This window comes from Sus scrofa, chromosome 2 (genome assembly GCF_054392235.1).
Source record: "Sus scrofa isolate SSC_HxYL_T2T_F1_AM1 chromosome 2, Sscrofa_HxYL_maternal_Yorkshire_Landrace_v2.0, whole genome shotgun sequence".
Lineage (NCBI taxonomy): Eukaryota > Metazoa > Chordata > Mammalia > Artiodactyla > Suidae > Sus > Sus scrofa.
Genome location: NC_139384.1, coordinates 6,185,599 through 6,200,788, shown reverse-complemented (window position 1 = coordinate 6,200,788; position 15,190 = coordinate 6,185,599). Strand labels below are relative to the sequence as shown.

The window sequence follows — 15,190 nt, the reverse complement described above, 5'->3', positions numbered from 1 at the left end:
TGGCTCCCGAATCGCTGTCTCTAGCCTGATCTCTCCTCTGAGCTCAAGACTCACACAGCCAGCTGCCTACGGAGCGTTGCCACTTGGATGTTCGAGCCGTCCCAACCTTAATCAGTCCTGACTTTTCTGCCCTCTTCACCCCAAAGCTTCCCGCCTTCATGGGTTCCCACCGTAAAATGAAGGGGTCTGCTGCATGGTCCAGCCTATGTCTGCTTTGCTTGCTTCTTTCTTTTGTCTTTTCTTTTCTTGTCTTTCTTTCTTTTCTTCCTTCTTTCCTTCCTTCCTTCCTTCCTTCCTTTCTTTCTTTCTCCCTCTCTCTTTCTCTTTCTCGCTTCTTTTTTCATTTCATGGCCATACCCACGGCATATGGAAGTTCCCGGGCCAGTGTCAAATCTGAGCCACAGCTGTGACCTGTGCTTTAGCTGTGGCAGCGCCAACTCCTTTAACCTACTGTGCCCAGCCAGGGATGGAGCCTGTGCCTCCACAGCCATCTGAGCCGCTGCAGTCAGATTCCTAACCCACGGCACCGCACCCGGGACCGCCCCTGTGCCATTCGAGGCTCACATGTTGCCGCTCTCCCCCTTGACTGTGCTCCAGACATACCTGCCTTCCTCGTGCCCATCACGCAGCCCAGCCTCATTCTATGTCCAGCCTCATACTCTGTAGTTTGACCTCGTGTGTGTATCTCTAAACAGTGAGTAGTTTAATTCTGGCTTGCTGTGAACTTGGTATAGTGTCATATTGCATGTGGTCTTCTACAGCTTGTTTTTTCACTCATTACATTTTGAGACCAATGTACATTGAAGTGTAAGCTTCATTCATTTCCAGTGCGGATAGCACTTGATATATGAACATATCATAGTTCAGCTGCGCTTCTAACAGTGTACAGGTGGGTGCTGATCGGCATAATACAAATAATGTCTAGCTTAGAGCGAGCTTACTAGGGCCCAGGCACAGTTCTCCGTGCTTTTATATATGTGTGAGTCCTGACAAGAACCCTGTGAGTTGGTATCACAGTCCTCATTTTATTTTATTTTATTTTATTTTAGTAGTAGTAGTAGTAGTAGTAGTAGTATTTTGCATTTTAGGGCCTCACCTGTAGCAGATGGAAGTTCCCAGGCTAGGAGTTGAATCAGAACTACAACTGCCAGCCTACACCACAGCCACAGCAATGCAGGATCCAAGCTGCATCTGCAACCTACACCACAGTTCACAGCAACGCCGGAACCTTAACCCACTGAGCGAGGCCAGGGATGGAACAGGCATCCTCTGGATGCTAGTCGGGTTCATTAACCGTTGAGCCACGAAGGGAGCTCCCACAGTCCTCATTTTACCGATGAAGAGACAGAGGAGGATGGAGTGGCTCCCGCAAGGTCGCCTAGGCCGTGAGTGAACTCGAGGGACCGCGGGTTCACTCCTGTTCGACTCCCTAAGCTGATGCCCGAGTTTCCTGAGTGACTCAGCCAGCGACAGTCCCGCTAGAGCGTATGCGTTCCCATCGTCCCCCGTCTTCACCCACATTCAGTTTTGCCAATTTTGTGGGTGTAAAATGATATTTTGATTTCAGTTTGCATTTCCCTGATTCATAATGAGGTTGAACATATTTCCGTGTCTCTATTATCCATTAGTGTTTCCTCTTCGGGAAACATGCAACGTCTGTTCCTATCTTTTGCCCACTTTTCTATTGGCGGTGTGGTCTTCTTCTTAATGAATTATAGGCATTCTTTATTCTTTAGACCCTTTGTCAGTATTGTGTCTCAAGTATCTTCTCCAAGTTCATGACTTGTGCTTTAATAACTCTCTTCATGGTTATCTCCAAATGAACAGAAATTCCCGATTGTAATGTAATCGAATGTCTCAACACTTTGAGTGTCACATTTGAGAACTCCACTCGCACTTCAGAGTGCGAAGGATTTTATCCTAACTTCTCCTGTGACTTTGCATTTCACATTCAAGTCTTTAATCCACCTGGAGATTATTTTTATATATGGTGTGAGGTGTGGATCCAATTTTTTTTTCCATTTCATAGTTTATTTTTTTCCCAGTTACTGAATTACTGCCTTTTCCTTGTATCAGATTTCTGTATCATCGTGGGCTTGTTTGGGGCATTCTGGCCTGTCCCGTTGGTCTGTCTTTCTGTTCCTTCACTAATATCATACTACCTCAACTAGTACTGCTTTACAATAAACCTGGACGTCTGATAGGCTAATTTACCCACCTCCTTTCTCTTCTTCAAGAGCATCTTGGTTTTTCTTGGTCCTCTTCCTTTTAGGTTTTAGAATTAGCTTCTGTGGAAAATCCTGTTGAAATTTTGATCAGTGTTGTATTAATTTCGTATGTCAGTTTGGAGGAGAATTGAGAGCTTGATGCTGAGTTTCCTTATGCATGAACTTGGTATCTCTTTTCCTGGTTCGGTGTCTCACAACAGTATTTGTATGACTCTGAAGAGGCCTGGCCCATCCTGCTGAGAGGAAGGCAGCTTAGGGTAGTGTTTAAGAGCAAAGGCTCCAGAACCAGACCGCTTGGGCTTAAACCTTCACGTAGCTGCTTCCTAATAGTGTGATGTTGGGTAAATCAACCCCTCTGAACCTCAGTTTCCTCATCTGTAAAACAGGGCTAATAACAGTTTCTGTTTCACAGCTTAGTAAGTGCTCAGTGGTGATTAGCCCTTGCTGTTACCCTGTCTTATCTCAGGTGTTTTATTTTTTCTGGCTTTGCAAATGGTATCTTTTTTAAAAAATTACATTTTATTTCTTTGTTACTGGTGTTTAGAAATGCAGTTGATTTTCAGAAATCTAGTAACCTGGTTAAACTCTGATCAATCCTAATGAGAATTCTTTTAGATTTCCCAAATGGGCTATCATATCAGCCTGCAAATAATGACTTTTGTTTCTTCCATTTAAATCCTCACATTTTGAGGGGTGATTTCGTTTTCTCCTTAGGCCGGTGGGGATCTTGACAACAGTATAGCCTTGGATGGAAGTGGGAATGGAGGACACTGTGTCTCAGGCTTGGTTTTCAAGGGAATGTTCTAATGCTTCACATTAAGGTTTTTGCTGTAGATGTTTGGTATCCACCCTCTATGTCAAGGAAGGTTTTTCTTTTCCAAGTTTGCTAGTAGCATTTATCAGGGATGGACGCTTACTTTCCCCAGATGTTTAATATGATACGATCATATTGATATAATCATCTGTTTTATCCTTTAAGAGCCTATGTCTTGTCCTTGAATCCCTTAATGAAGAAAATTGTGTTAGGTTTTCAGATGTTAAAGCAGCCTTGCATTCCTGTACAGATGGGTCATGATGCATTTTTTTTTTGGTCTTTTTTTTTTTTTTTTTTCTAGGGCTGCACCCACGGCATATGGAGGTTCCCAGGCTAGGGGTCGAATCAGAGATGTAGCCACCGGCCTACGCCAGAGCCACAGCAACGTGGGATCCGAGCCACGTCTGTAACCTACACCACAGCTCACGGCAACACCAGATCCTTAACCCACTGAGCAAGACCAGGGATCAAACCTGCAACCCCATGGTTCCTAGTCGGATTCGTTAACCACTGCGCTACAACGGGAACTCTGCATTTTTTTTTTTTTTAACACATTACTAGATTTAGTTTGCTAATACTTTTTTTTGAAATTTCACATTTATTCTCGTGAGATTGGCCTTTAATCTTTCTTTCTCGGGTACTTGGGATATGCAAATTTTATGAAATGGATGGGGGGGACGTGTTCCCTCTTTTTGATCCTCTGGAATAATGTACGTAAGGTTAACATCATCTCTGAGTGTTTGATAGAATTCAACTCTAAAAATTATCTAGGCTTGGTGTTTTCTTTTTCAGAAGAACTAAAATTGCTGCTCGATGTCTTTGATGGTTATACATCCATTCAGCTTTTCTCTAGCTTCCTTAGTCATTTATTATCTTATATTTTTTAGGTAGCTGCCTTTTTCATCTAAGTTTCCAACTTTATTTGCATCAGGTGGTTTGTGACATACTCTCGTAAATCTCTGCTTTGTCTGGAGTACGTCCCTTTAAAAACGATTCTAGGCTTCTGGGCTTCTCACTGAGGTACAGTGGGTTAAGATCCCAACTACAACGGCTGGGGTTGCTTCGGAGGTGCAGGTTCCATCCCGGGCCCGGTGCGGTGGGTTAAGGGACCGTGTGTTGCTCAGCTCAGGTGTGGGTCACAGCTACAGCTCGGATTCAGTCTCTGGCCCAGGAACTTCTGTATGCTGTGAGTGTGGCCATAAAAAAAGAAAAAGAAAGAAAAGAGTCCAGGTTTCTAAATTTTATTAGTCTATTAAGTCATATATATTTTTTTCATTTTATAAATTTGCTTTATCGTTTTCTTCAGGGGAGGGTCTTTTGGTAATAAACTCTTAGGTTTTGTTTATCCGAAAATATTAACTCATGTCTAAAATGTATTTTATCTGTACATACAGTTCTGCATGCATAGTTATTTTCTCTTAGCACATTGAAGATATTTTTCCATTCTCTTCTGAATTCTTACTGCTGCTAAAAGCCCACCATCAGGAGTTCCCTCATGGCTCAGTGGGTTAAGGATCCATTGCTGGATGGCCAGTAGGCGTCTGAAACAATGCTCAACATCACTAATTACTAGAGAAATGCAAATCAAAACTACAGTGAGGCACCACCTCACAGCAATCAGAATGGCCATCATTAACAAGTCAACAATTAGCAAATGCTGGAGAGGAGGTGGAGAAAAGGGAGCCCTCCTTCACTGCTGGTGGGAATGTAAACTCGTACAACCACTATGGAAAACAGTATGGAGGTACCTCAGAAAACTAAATCTAGAACTACCATATGATCCAGGAATCCCACTCCTGGGCATATGTCTGGACAAAACATCCATTCAAAAACATACTTGCCCCCCTATGTTCCTCACAGTGCTATTCTCAACAGCCAAGACATGAAGCAGCCTCAGTGTCCATGGACAGATGAATGGATTAAGAGGAAGTGGTACATATATACAATGGAATACTATTCAGCCATAAAAAAGAAAAACTAATGCCGTTTGCAGCAGCATGGATAGAACTAGAGATTGTCGTACTAAGTGAAGTAAGCCATAAAGAGAAAGACAAATACCATATGATAGCACGTATTTGTGGAGTCTAAAATATGGCACAGATGATCCTGTCTACAAAACAGAAACAGATCACAGGCAAGTAGAGCAGACTTGTGGTTCCCAGGGGTCGGGGGGATGGGGAGTGTGGGGGGTTTGCATGCAAAATGTTGCATTTGGAATGGATGGGCAGTGGGGTCCCACTGTACAGCACAGGGAACTGTGTGATTGGGTCACTTTGCTGTACAATAGAAATTGAAGAAACCTTGTAAAGCAACTATAATTTTTTAAAAAATGATCCTTTGCTGCCACTGCTCTGGCTCTGGTTACAGTTGTGGTGGTGCAGGTTCGATCCGTGGCCCTGGGAACTTGCACATGCCACAGGAGCAGCCCAAAAATAGAGTCCACTCACTGTCTGAGGATTTGATATATATCTGGCATATATTAAAAACTTGGTACTCAGTAATAAGACAAACAACTTAATTTTAAAATGGGCAAAAGATCTGAATAGACTCTTCACTGAAGAAGCTATGGTAAATAAGCACACATAAGATATTCAGCATCATTAGGGGAAAGAAGTTAGTCATTAGGGAAATGCAAAGAAGTCATTAAGGAAATGCAAATTAAACTCACACTCACTCAAACGGCCACAACCCAAAAGACAGGCAGTCATATATGTCTGGGAGGGTATGGAGCAACGGGAACCCTATGCATTGCCGGCTCAGCCACTTTGGAAGACAGTTTGTCTCTTAAAAAGCTGAACGTGAATACACAGCATGACCCAGCCGTTCCGCTGGTATCACACACCTAAAAGAAGAGGAAACACGGGCCACACGAAGACGCGCACGTGGTCGTAACGTTGGTCTTGCTGACGACTCAGAACGGAACCAGCCCAGATGTTCACCAGCTGCTGAGTGGAACCAAAATGGAATGTATGTGCAATAGACCATCCTTCAGTCACAAAAGTGCGTAAATGAAAGGACGCACCACAAATGGAGAAACCTTAATATCACCACGCTAGGCATAAATCCTATATATATGGCTTTATGGGGACCAGATGCATAGTATGTGGTTCCATTTATATGAACTATCCAGAAAAGACAAGTCTTTAGACACCAAGAATGGACTGGTTTCCTGGGGTGGGGTGAGAACAGGGGTTGAATTAAACGGACACCCAGGGATCATTTTGTTGACAGAAATATTCTAAAACTGTACAGTGCTTATACCATCTGGTAAATTTTCTAAAAAAAAATCATTGAATTGTGCACTTAGCATAGGTGAACTATATAAATATGATAAACCTCAGTAAAAAAAAATTTTTAAATCAGTTGTCCGTCCGATCGCTTCTGATAAGCTTTTTTTTTTTCCTCCGGGAGCTTCTAAGTCTTCTTGCCTTTGTGTGTTGTACAGATTTACAGTAATACGTCTGTGGTTTCATTTTTATCTACCCTTCTTTGGATTTCTTGGACTTTCTGAATCTGAGGATGGGTGGCTTTGGGAAATTCTGGGAAATTCTTTGCTATTAGCTCTTTGAATAATGTCCTTCCCCTCATCTCTCTGTTTCTCCTCGAAGCGCATGATATTGAGATCTAACTTGAGCTGTGGTGTGGGTGGCAGGCATGGCTCGGATCCGGCCTGGCTGTGGCTGTGGCGTGGGCCAGCGGCTGGCGCTTCGGTTAGACCCCTAGCCTGGGAACCTCCATGTGCTGCAGGTGTGGCCATGCCTAGTAATGCCAGGCATTTCAACAAAATGAATTGTAGGAGCTCCAGAGGGAGGATCCGTTCCTCCACACAGGGCTCACTTTCCCTCTTCGGGGCTGATCACCTAAATCCAGTCTGGGCTAAATGGAGGTTGAATTTGCAGCTCGGGAGGCTCAGACTGACTAACGTCTGATTCTCCCCACCCGCCAGGCCTTTCCAGGGAGACCCTGTGCGTTCCTGGGACCCTCTTCCCCGGTGAAGCCCACATTCTTTGTCTAACAGAACTGCTTTTCAGGAGAAGTTTGCGTGGGTTCATACTGCCTCGTGCACCCCCAGTATTCAGCTCACATCCCGGGGGAAAGGCCGGAGGTGCGCTTGGAGCCACTGGTTTTTGCTGGTATCCGATTCAAGGCTCAGATTCTCGGCCGCCTGCCCATATTCAGAATCTGTCATTTACTGCAAAAGTCAGCTCCCTTTTCAAGATTCTCTTCTCTTGGCTTCGCCCATTCTCATTGCCTAGAAGCTCTCTATTCCTTTAAAATAAACTATTCCTCTGTTGTAGCCAGCTTTTGTTGTTGTTCTGGGTAGGAGGGCCCGTCTGCCACAGCGCCTCCATTCTTCTGTGGAGTAGAAGCCCAGTTGCTCTTCCTGGAAGCTTCTTAAGGGAGGGGATTGTCTATATTTTGTATCCCCTCAAAAATGAGCATTGTAGTTCACAGTGGGTGCCTGAGAAAAACTGAGTGAAGACACCCAGATCCCTAGGCCGCATTTTTAGTCTTTAGGTTTGCTTCATCTTTTCCAGTCTTGAGCCAGTGTGACCTTTAGTTGTTCTTATAAAATATTGAGTGTTTTTCTAAATATTGCATAGATATATAACAGTATTTAGAAAAGGTAGACTATATAAATATATAAAGAATCATTTTTACAGAGTTCCCATTGTGGCTCAGCAGTAATGAACCTGACTAGTATCCATGAGGATGTGGGTTTGATCCCTGGCCCAGCTCAGTGGGTTAAGGATCCAGCATTGCCAAGAGCTATGGTGTAGGTCAAAGACAAGGCTCAGATCCGGTGTTGCTGTGCCTGTAGCGAAGGCTGGCAGCTGCAGCTCTGATTCGACCCCTAGCCTGGGAACTTCCACATGTCACAGGTGCAGCCCTAAAAAAAAAAAAAAAGAATCATTTTACAACAAAAACCCAAGAACCCACTCCGATTTTAGAAAAAGAATAATCATTAAACGTTTCTTGGGGTTCCTTTTTACTGTGGCACAGTTGGTTAGTGATCCGACCCGTCTCTGTGCATCCCCTCCGGGGCCCAGTACAGTGGGCAGAGGATCTGGTGTAGGTGGTCGCTCTGGCTGGCATTTGATCCCTGCCCCTCAGCCAAAAAAGGAAAAAAAAAGTTTCTTGTGTATCCCTCTTTTTTCTCATCCTTTCCTCTCTCCTGTAGAGGAAACTGCTCTCCTAAATACATAGTTGTTTTTTATCATTCGCTTGAATGTCTGTCTTCCTAAAAAATGTATTGTTTAGTGTTATGTGTTTTGATTTGAGCTTTACATGAGATCATATTGGTGTATTTTATTTTCTTATTTTTACGTCTGTAATCCATTCATGTCCAATGATGTGTATTTACTATATTCCATTATATTACTGTGTGTATGTGTACGTTGATGGACATTTGCAGTGTTAACCAGATTTTTGTTTTTAGGGCCACACGTGCTGCATATGGAGGTTCCTAGGGTAGGGGTCCAATCAGAGCTGCAGCTGCTGGCCTACACCACAGCCACAGCGACACCCAATCTGAGCAGCATATTCGACCTACACCACAGCTCATGGCAATGCTGGATCCTTAAGCTATTGAGCAAGGCCAGGGATCGAACCCTTGTCCTCGTGGATACTAGTCAGGTTGGTTACCACTGAGCCACAGTGGTCACACTAACCAGCTTTTTGTTTGTTTTGTTTTTTGGGGGGTTTTTTGGTCTTTTATCCTTTTCTAGGACTGCACCAGTGCCATATGGAGGTTCCCAGGCTAGGAGTCTAATCAGAGCTGTACGTGCCGGCCTACGCCACAGCCACAGCAACACCAGATCCAAGCCTCGTCTGGATCTGGCAACACCAGATCCTTAACCCACTGAGCCAGGCTGGGGATCAAACCCACGTCCCAGCGTTTCCAAGATGTTGCCGGTCCCGTTACGCCACAGTGGGAACTCCATATTCATCTAGATCTTTGTCTCTCCTGCCTTCGACCCTCTTCTGTCTAAAATGTGGCCAGATACCCAGCCTGAAAGGGGCTGTGGGGCGGGGATAGAATCTGAGGCTGCTTCTCCTGTGAGCTTCTCTAGTTCTGCTTTGCATGGGAATTAGTCTGAAGCAGCTGTGAACTGCAGGTTGGGATCATTTGTAGATAGCATTTAAGGCTGTTTCTCTTTTATCTGACAGCGAAGCCCAAACTAGAATAATTTAGAAGATGTCCAAAGATTCTTGTTCTTATGTTTTTGTTCCATGCTCTACCTAGTTATCAAGTTTTATTCTTTATTCTTTCAGATTTAGTCTCATGGGATCCAAAGAAAACAATTTCTTGAGAGAATTTATTTGGGCTCAGATAATATGTCTTCCCTGAAGCTGCAGCCCAATTACTCACCATCTCCTTTTACGTGATTTAGTGCTTGTATTATGTATGCACTCTTACATTTGTTAGCAAATTGTTGGATATACTTAATAACCGTCCTCTCAAACACTGCCCACAAGCAGAGATGCTGCCTCATTTTTTCTGTGTACCTCCCGTGTTCTAGCACAGAGCTAAAGTCCAGAGGTACAGTCCCCGGTTGCTGGAGATCTCTCGGAGCAGAGGGAAAGTCTGCAGCTCCATTCTGGATGCCACCCGCGTTCTTGGACCTCGTCCTTCCCGTGGGTGTCGGCCACAGGGATGTGCTTCACGAGGGCTCAGGTGCCCGTGAAGGGAGAGGTGTCTCAGTGCAGGGAGTGAGGACAGAGGCCAGGAGCGCCCTTGTTTAGAAGGGCCTTTGCCTCCCTGCTCTTACTGGGAGGCAGCTGATGCCAAAGAAACTCGAACCAAACCCAGGCTTAAACAGTGAGCAGGTAAGGCTGATGCCGGCGATGACAGTGGTTCCAAGTGTAGCATTTACCGCCTCTTTCTGGCTGCCAGGCCCCGTGCTACCTCTCAGGCTCCAGTGAAACCACATCACAGTGGTAAGCAGGAAGCGTTTTATGTGAGAAAATGGAGGCAAAGCAGTCACCAAGGTTACCCAGCAAGGAAATAAGGGGTGCGATTGGGAAAAGACCAAGACGCAGAAGGAAGAACTGCTTTGAGTGATTGGGGGACCATGATTTGATGTTTTATTGTTCTATTAATAATGGATTTGGAGTTCCCATTGTGGCTCAGTGGTGACGAACCCATCCAGTATCCAGGAGGACGAGGGTTTGACCCCTGGCCTCGCTCAGTGGGTTAAGGATCTGGCATTGCTGTGAGCTGCAGTGTAGGTCGCAGACGTGGCTCAGATCTGGCTCACATCTGGCTGTGATGTCGGCCGGCAACTAGGGCTCTGATTCCACCCCTAGCCTGGGAACTTCAATATGCCGCAGATTCAGGCCCCAGAATAATGGATTTGACTAAGATTTCCAAGTGGAGTCTTTAAAAATGACAGTAAACGAGTCGTCAGTGTGTTTTCAAAGTGCGTCTGCAGAGAGGAAGGTGATCTTTGAGCTGAATTACCTGGATCCTCCATTCTAAGCCCTTTGGGCTCCAGCCGGCTTTGTGACACTGCATAGATGTCCTGCGCTCTAGTACGTGGAGGCGTGCGTGCCTGTCTCTGTCTGGCTTTTCCCTGATGGAGAACCCCAGCCGTACTTCCCCTCTGAAACCCCCCTTGACGAAGGACTTTTAGCTACAGCTGCCCTCTCGACTCGTCCCCAGGCGAGACGGGTAGGAGGCGGGGGCACGGAGGGGTCTTGGGTCAGCTCCCGTGTTTCTCAGTGGTGCCACGGACGCGCTTCCAGCCCCCTCTTCTGCAGCAAGGCCTGGTCGGCTCGCTGAAGTGAGAGGACTAGGGGCTGGTTCGCCTGGGGATCCTGGAGAGCATCCTTTTTCTCTCGTTTTTGAGGCGTCTTCCTTCCCTTCCACAAGCATGAGAGCCGGGACTTCCTGAGAGGGATGGATCCCCTTCACAGTAGGCTTTGGGGATAAATCAGCTGGTTGCCCTCACAGCTGGTGACTAACAGTCCTAACACCTTGGAAATCTCTCCCCATGTATTACGAGTAGGTTTGCCTGCATATAACAAAAAATAATAATAAGATGTATATAAGATAGCCGTTTATTTCTTTCTCACATAAGAAATGAGAAATTCAAGAGTTCCTGTCGTGGTTCAGCGGAAAAGAATCTTGACTAGTACCCATGAGGATGCAGGTTCGATCCCTGGCCTTGCTCAGCGGGTTAAGGACCTGGCGTTGCCGTGAGCAGTGGCGTAGGTCACAGACGAGGCTCGGATCTGGCATTGCTGTGGCTGAGGCATAGGCCAGCAACTGCAGCTCCGATCCAGCCACCAGCCTGGGAACCTCCATATGCCGGGAGTGCAGCCCTAAGACAACAACAATAACAAAGAGAGAGAAATCCAGAGGGGAACAGTCCGGGACTGATACGGCAGCCTGGTCGTATCATCAAGGATCCTGGCTCCTGTTGTCCTAACTGACAATCTTGACACTTGGCTCGAATTCTCAAGGTTTCCTCCTGATCCAAGTCAGCTGCGGGAGCTCAAGCCATCAGCCAGGAGCCAGAGAAAGGACAAGAGGGGCTCCTGTCACGTGAGGGAGCTGCCTTCAAAAAGTCTTCCCACAAGTCCCACCTAGGACGTCTGCTCGCACACTGGCCAGATTTCAGGCAGGTGTGCTCACCTCGCTGCAAGGAAGCTGGGAGGCATGGGCCTTTATTTCAGGAAGAACATACTCAGCTGAAAAATTGGTGCTGTTCTTCAGTAGGAAGGGAAGAGAGATTTGGGGGAGGCAGTTAGCCTCCAGCACGCCGGGTAAAACCTTCCTTTAAAAACAAGGCAGGAGTTCTCGTCGTGGCTCAGCAGTAACAAACCTCATGGAGTAGTATCCATGGGATGCAGGTTCGATCCCTGGCCTTGCCTGGTGGGTTAAGGGTCTGGTGTTGCTGTGCGCTGGTGTGTAGGTTGCTGACATCTACACCACCTTGCTCTGGTTGTGGTATACACAGGCTGGCAGCTCTGCTCCGATTGGACCCCTAGCCTGGGAGCTGCCATATGCCGCAGGTACAGCCCTGTAAAGGAAAAAAAAAAGAAAAAGACAGCTTGAGTTCCCTAGTGGCTCAGCAGGTTTTGGGTTGTTTTTTTGTTTTTGGTTTTGTTTTTTTTTTTCCCGTTTAAAAAAATTTTATTGAAGTGTAGTTGATTTACAAGTTGTGATAATTTCTGCTCTACAACAGAGTGATTCAGTTACACGTATACACACATCCATTCTTTCTCAGATTCTCTTCCCATATAGATGATCACAGAATATTGACTGGGTAGAGTTCCCTGTGCTGTACAGCAGGTCCCCAGTGGCCCGTCATTCAATATACAACATGCGTGTGCCAATCTCGAATCCCCAGTTCACCCCTCCTCCCACCCCACCCGTCTCCTTCGATCACCACAGGTTTGTTTACAAAGTCTGTGAGTCTGTGTCTGTGCTACAATAAGTTCATCTGTATCTTTTAGACTCCGCGTGTAAGTGATATCCTGTGATGTTTGTTTTTCACTACTTCACTTAGTATCTCTAGGTCCCATCAATGTTGCCACAAATGGCATTATTTCATTCCTTTTTATGGCTAATGTTCCATTGTGTGTATATATATATGTACACACACACACACACCCACCCCACATCTTTTTTTTTTTTTTTTTTTTTTTTTTTGGTCTTTTTGTCTTTTTGTTGTTGTTGTTGCTATTTCTTGGGCCGCTCCCGCGGCATATGGAGGTTCCCAGGCTAGGGGTCGAATCGGAGCTGTAGCCACCGGCCTACGCCAGAGCCACAGCAACGCGGGATCCGAGCCGCGTCTGCAACCTACACCACAGCTCACGGCAACGCCGGATCGTTAACCCACTGAGCAAGGGCAGGGACCGAACCTGCAACCTCATGGTTCCTAGTCGGATTTGTTAACCACTGCGCCACGACGGGAACTCCTCACATCTTCTTTATACAGCATATACACGGGACTTGTTCTTGTATCCATTCAGCCAGTCTATGTCTTTTGATTGGAGCATTTAGTCCATTTACATTTAAGGTCATTATTGATATGTATGTTCTTATTGCCCTTTGGTTAATTGTTTTGGATTTGTTTGTGTTGATTTTCTCTGGCCCTTTATCTCTCGGCCTTTTTTCTTCCCTTTTGTGCTCTTCTCTTGTGGTTTGATGACTATCTTTAGTGCTGTGTTTGAATTGCATCTGTTGTAGATTTTTGGTTGGTGGTAACCATGAGGTTTTGATGTAGGGGTCAACATATACACACAAGATTGCTTTAAGTTGCTGGTCTCTTCATTGCAAATGCATTTCCAGGGTCCTGCATTTGTCCCTCCTCTGCTCACAGTGGCTGCTTTGGTGGCACGTGTGTGTGGAGGATCTCCTACCTTCACTGATGTTTGCCTTTACTGGGGAGCCTCCTCATTTGTAATTTTCTTCTTTCTAGTTGTGGCCTTTTCTTTCCAGCTAGAGAAGTTCCTGTAGTATTTGTTGTAAAGCTGGTTTGGTGGCACTGAATTCTCTTAGCTTTTGCTTGTCTGTAAAGGTTTTGATTTCTCCTTCAACTCTGAAGGAAAGCCTTGCTGGGTAGCGTCATCCTGGTTGCAGGTGTTTTCCTTTCATCACTTTAAGTATATCGTGCCACTCCCTTCTGGCCCACAGAGTTTCTGCTGAAAAATGAGCTGATAACCTTATCTGGGTTCCCTTGTGTGTTATTTGTTGCTTTTCCCTAGCTGCTTTCAGTATTTGCTCTTTGACTTTAATGGTGGTCAGTTTGATTAAAATGTGTCTTGGTGTGTTTCTCCTTGGGTTTATTCTATATGGTATTCATTGTGCTTCCTGGATTTGAGTGAGTGAGTCCTTTCCCATGTTAGGGAATTTTTCTGCTATTATTTCCTCAAATAGCTGTGCAGCAGGTTAAGGATCCTGTCTTGTCTTGTCACTGCTGTGGTGTGGATTTGATCCCTGGCCTAGGAACTTCTGCATGCTAAGGGTGCCAGTCAAAAAAAAAAAAAAAAATTAAAAAACCAGCTTTATAGAAGTGTAATGACATGCAGTACACTGCACATGTTCAAAGTGTATAATCTAAGTTTTGACACAAATATACACTTGTGAAACCATCGCCACAATTAAGACAGTGAACATATCCATCACCTGGAATGTAGCCTTTTGTAACCGTCCCTTCAGTGGGACGGTCTTGCCAGAGTCAGCCATCCTCAGCACTGTGTCTGGGGCGGTTTCCAGCTGTGTGTCAGTGTGGGTTTAAGGAGAATATATCTCATTTACTCAGAGCTTGCCCTTGTATTAAGATATACATGGAAAACACTTGCAGTTAAAATAATGTCTTGTAATTTTGAAACAAGTGCTTGTCCTAATTTTAACTGGCTTCTGGACTAAGAGAGACCTAAGTTTGCCTCTAGGCTCAGCTACTTTCTTGTGTGACCTTGGGTGAGTCTCTCAGCATCCTTGTCTCTGAGATAAGTGTTCCAATACCCACCTCTAGGAATTATTGTAAGACTTTTGTGAGATGATGGGATTGGAACGTGGGAGCCGCTTAACGAGTCGGTGCCGTTTTCTTACGCTTTGAAGACTAGGGTACATTGAAGGCCCCATATCCCAATTGATGCTGTGAAAACAAATAAAAAGACCCACTGAACTGATGACCGACAGCCTGGAAGTCAGTGTGGCGTGTCCAGTTTCTCAGCCAACACTGAACACATCCCGTCTGGCGATCATTTTGTCAGCTAAGGTACTCAGTCATTCTTGGCTTTCTTGTTGACATAAGGTGCACAATAAAGGTTTGTTTATCCACCAGATATTTGTTGGTCTATGATGTGTTTTTCCTTCCTAACAAAATTCTACCGAATTACCCGCAATATCTTAACATGTTATGTAAGAGGAAAGGTGGTCCAGAGCCTTACGGGGCATCAAAGAGCTGAGGACAGGGAGAGTCATGCCAGTCCTGGCTCGTCTTCCCTCCTGGACTGTGTCATCTCCGAGAGGACCACATCCTCTGACCTCCCACAACCAGCCCAGTGCCTTGAGTACAGGGGATGCTCGGCAAGCACGTGGAACATGAGAGTCAAGCATCACGAGCAGGAATTCCCGTCGTGGCGCAGCAGAAACGAATCTGACTAGGAACCATGAGGTTGAGGGTTCGAT

General features: G+C 45.4%; 1 protein-coding gene and 1 long non-coding RNA gene across 32 annotated transcripts in view; one reads left to right on the top strand and one right to left on the bottom strand.

The window, feature by feature from the left end:
* The window catches only part of PACS1 (phosphofurin acidic cluster sorting protein 1), a 140,120-nt gene that overhangs the window by 85,735 nt on the left and 39,195 nt on the right, over positions 1–15,190 (top strand). The window lies entirely within an intron of this gene.
* LOC146405047 (uncharacterized) lies at positions 7,786–14,055 on the bottom strand. The gene is made up of 5 exons (XR_014836835.1): positions 12,978–14,055; positions 10,032–12,675; positions 8,929–9,612; positions 8,551–8,655; positions 7,786–7,858 (listed from the first exon to the last, which is right to left on the bottom strand). It is a non-coding gene; the product is annotated as an uncharacterized LOC146405047 (long non-coding RNA).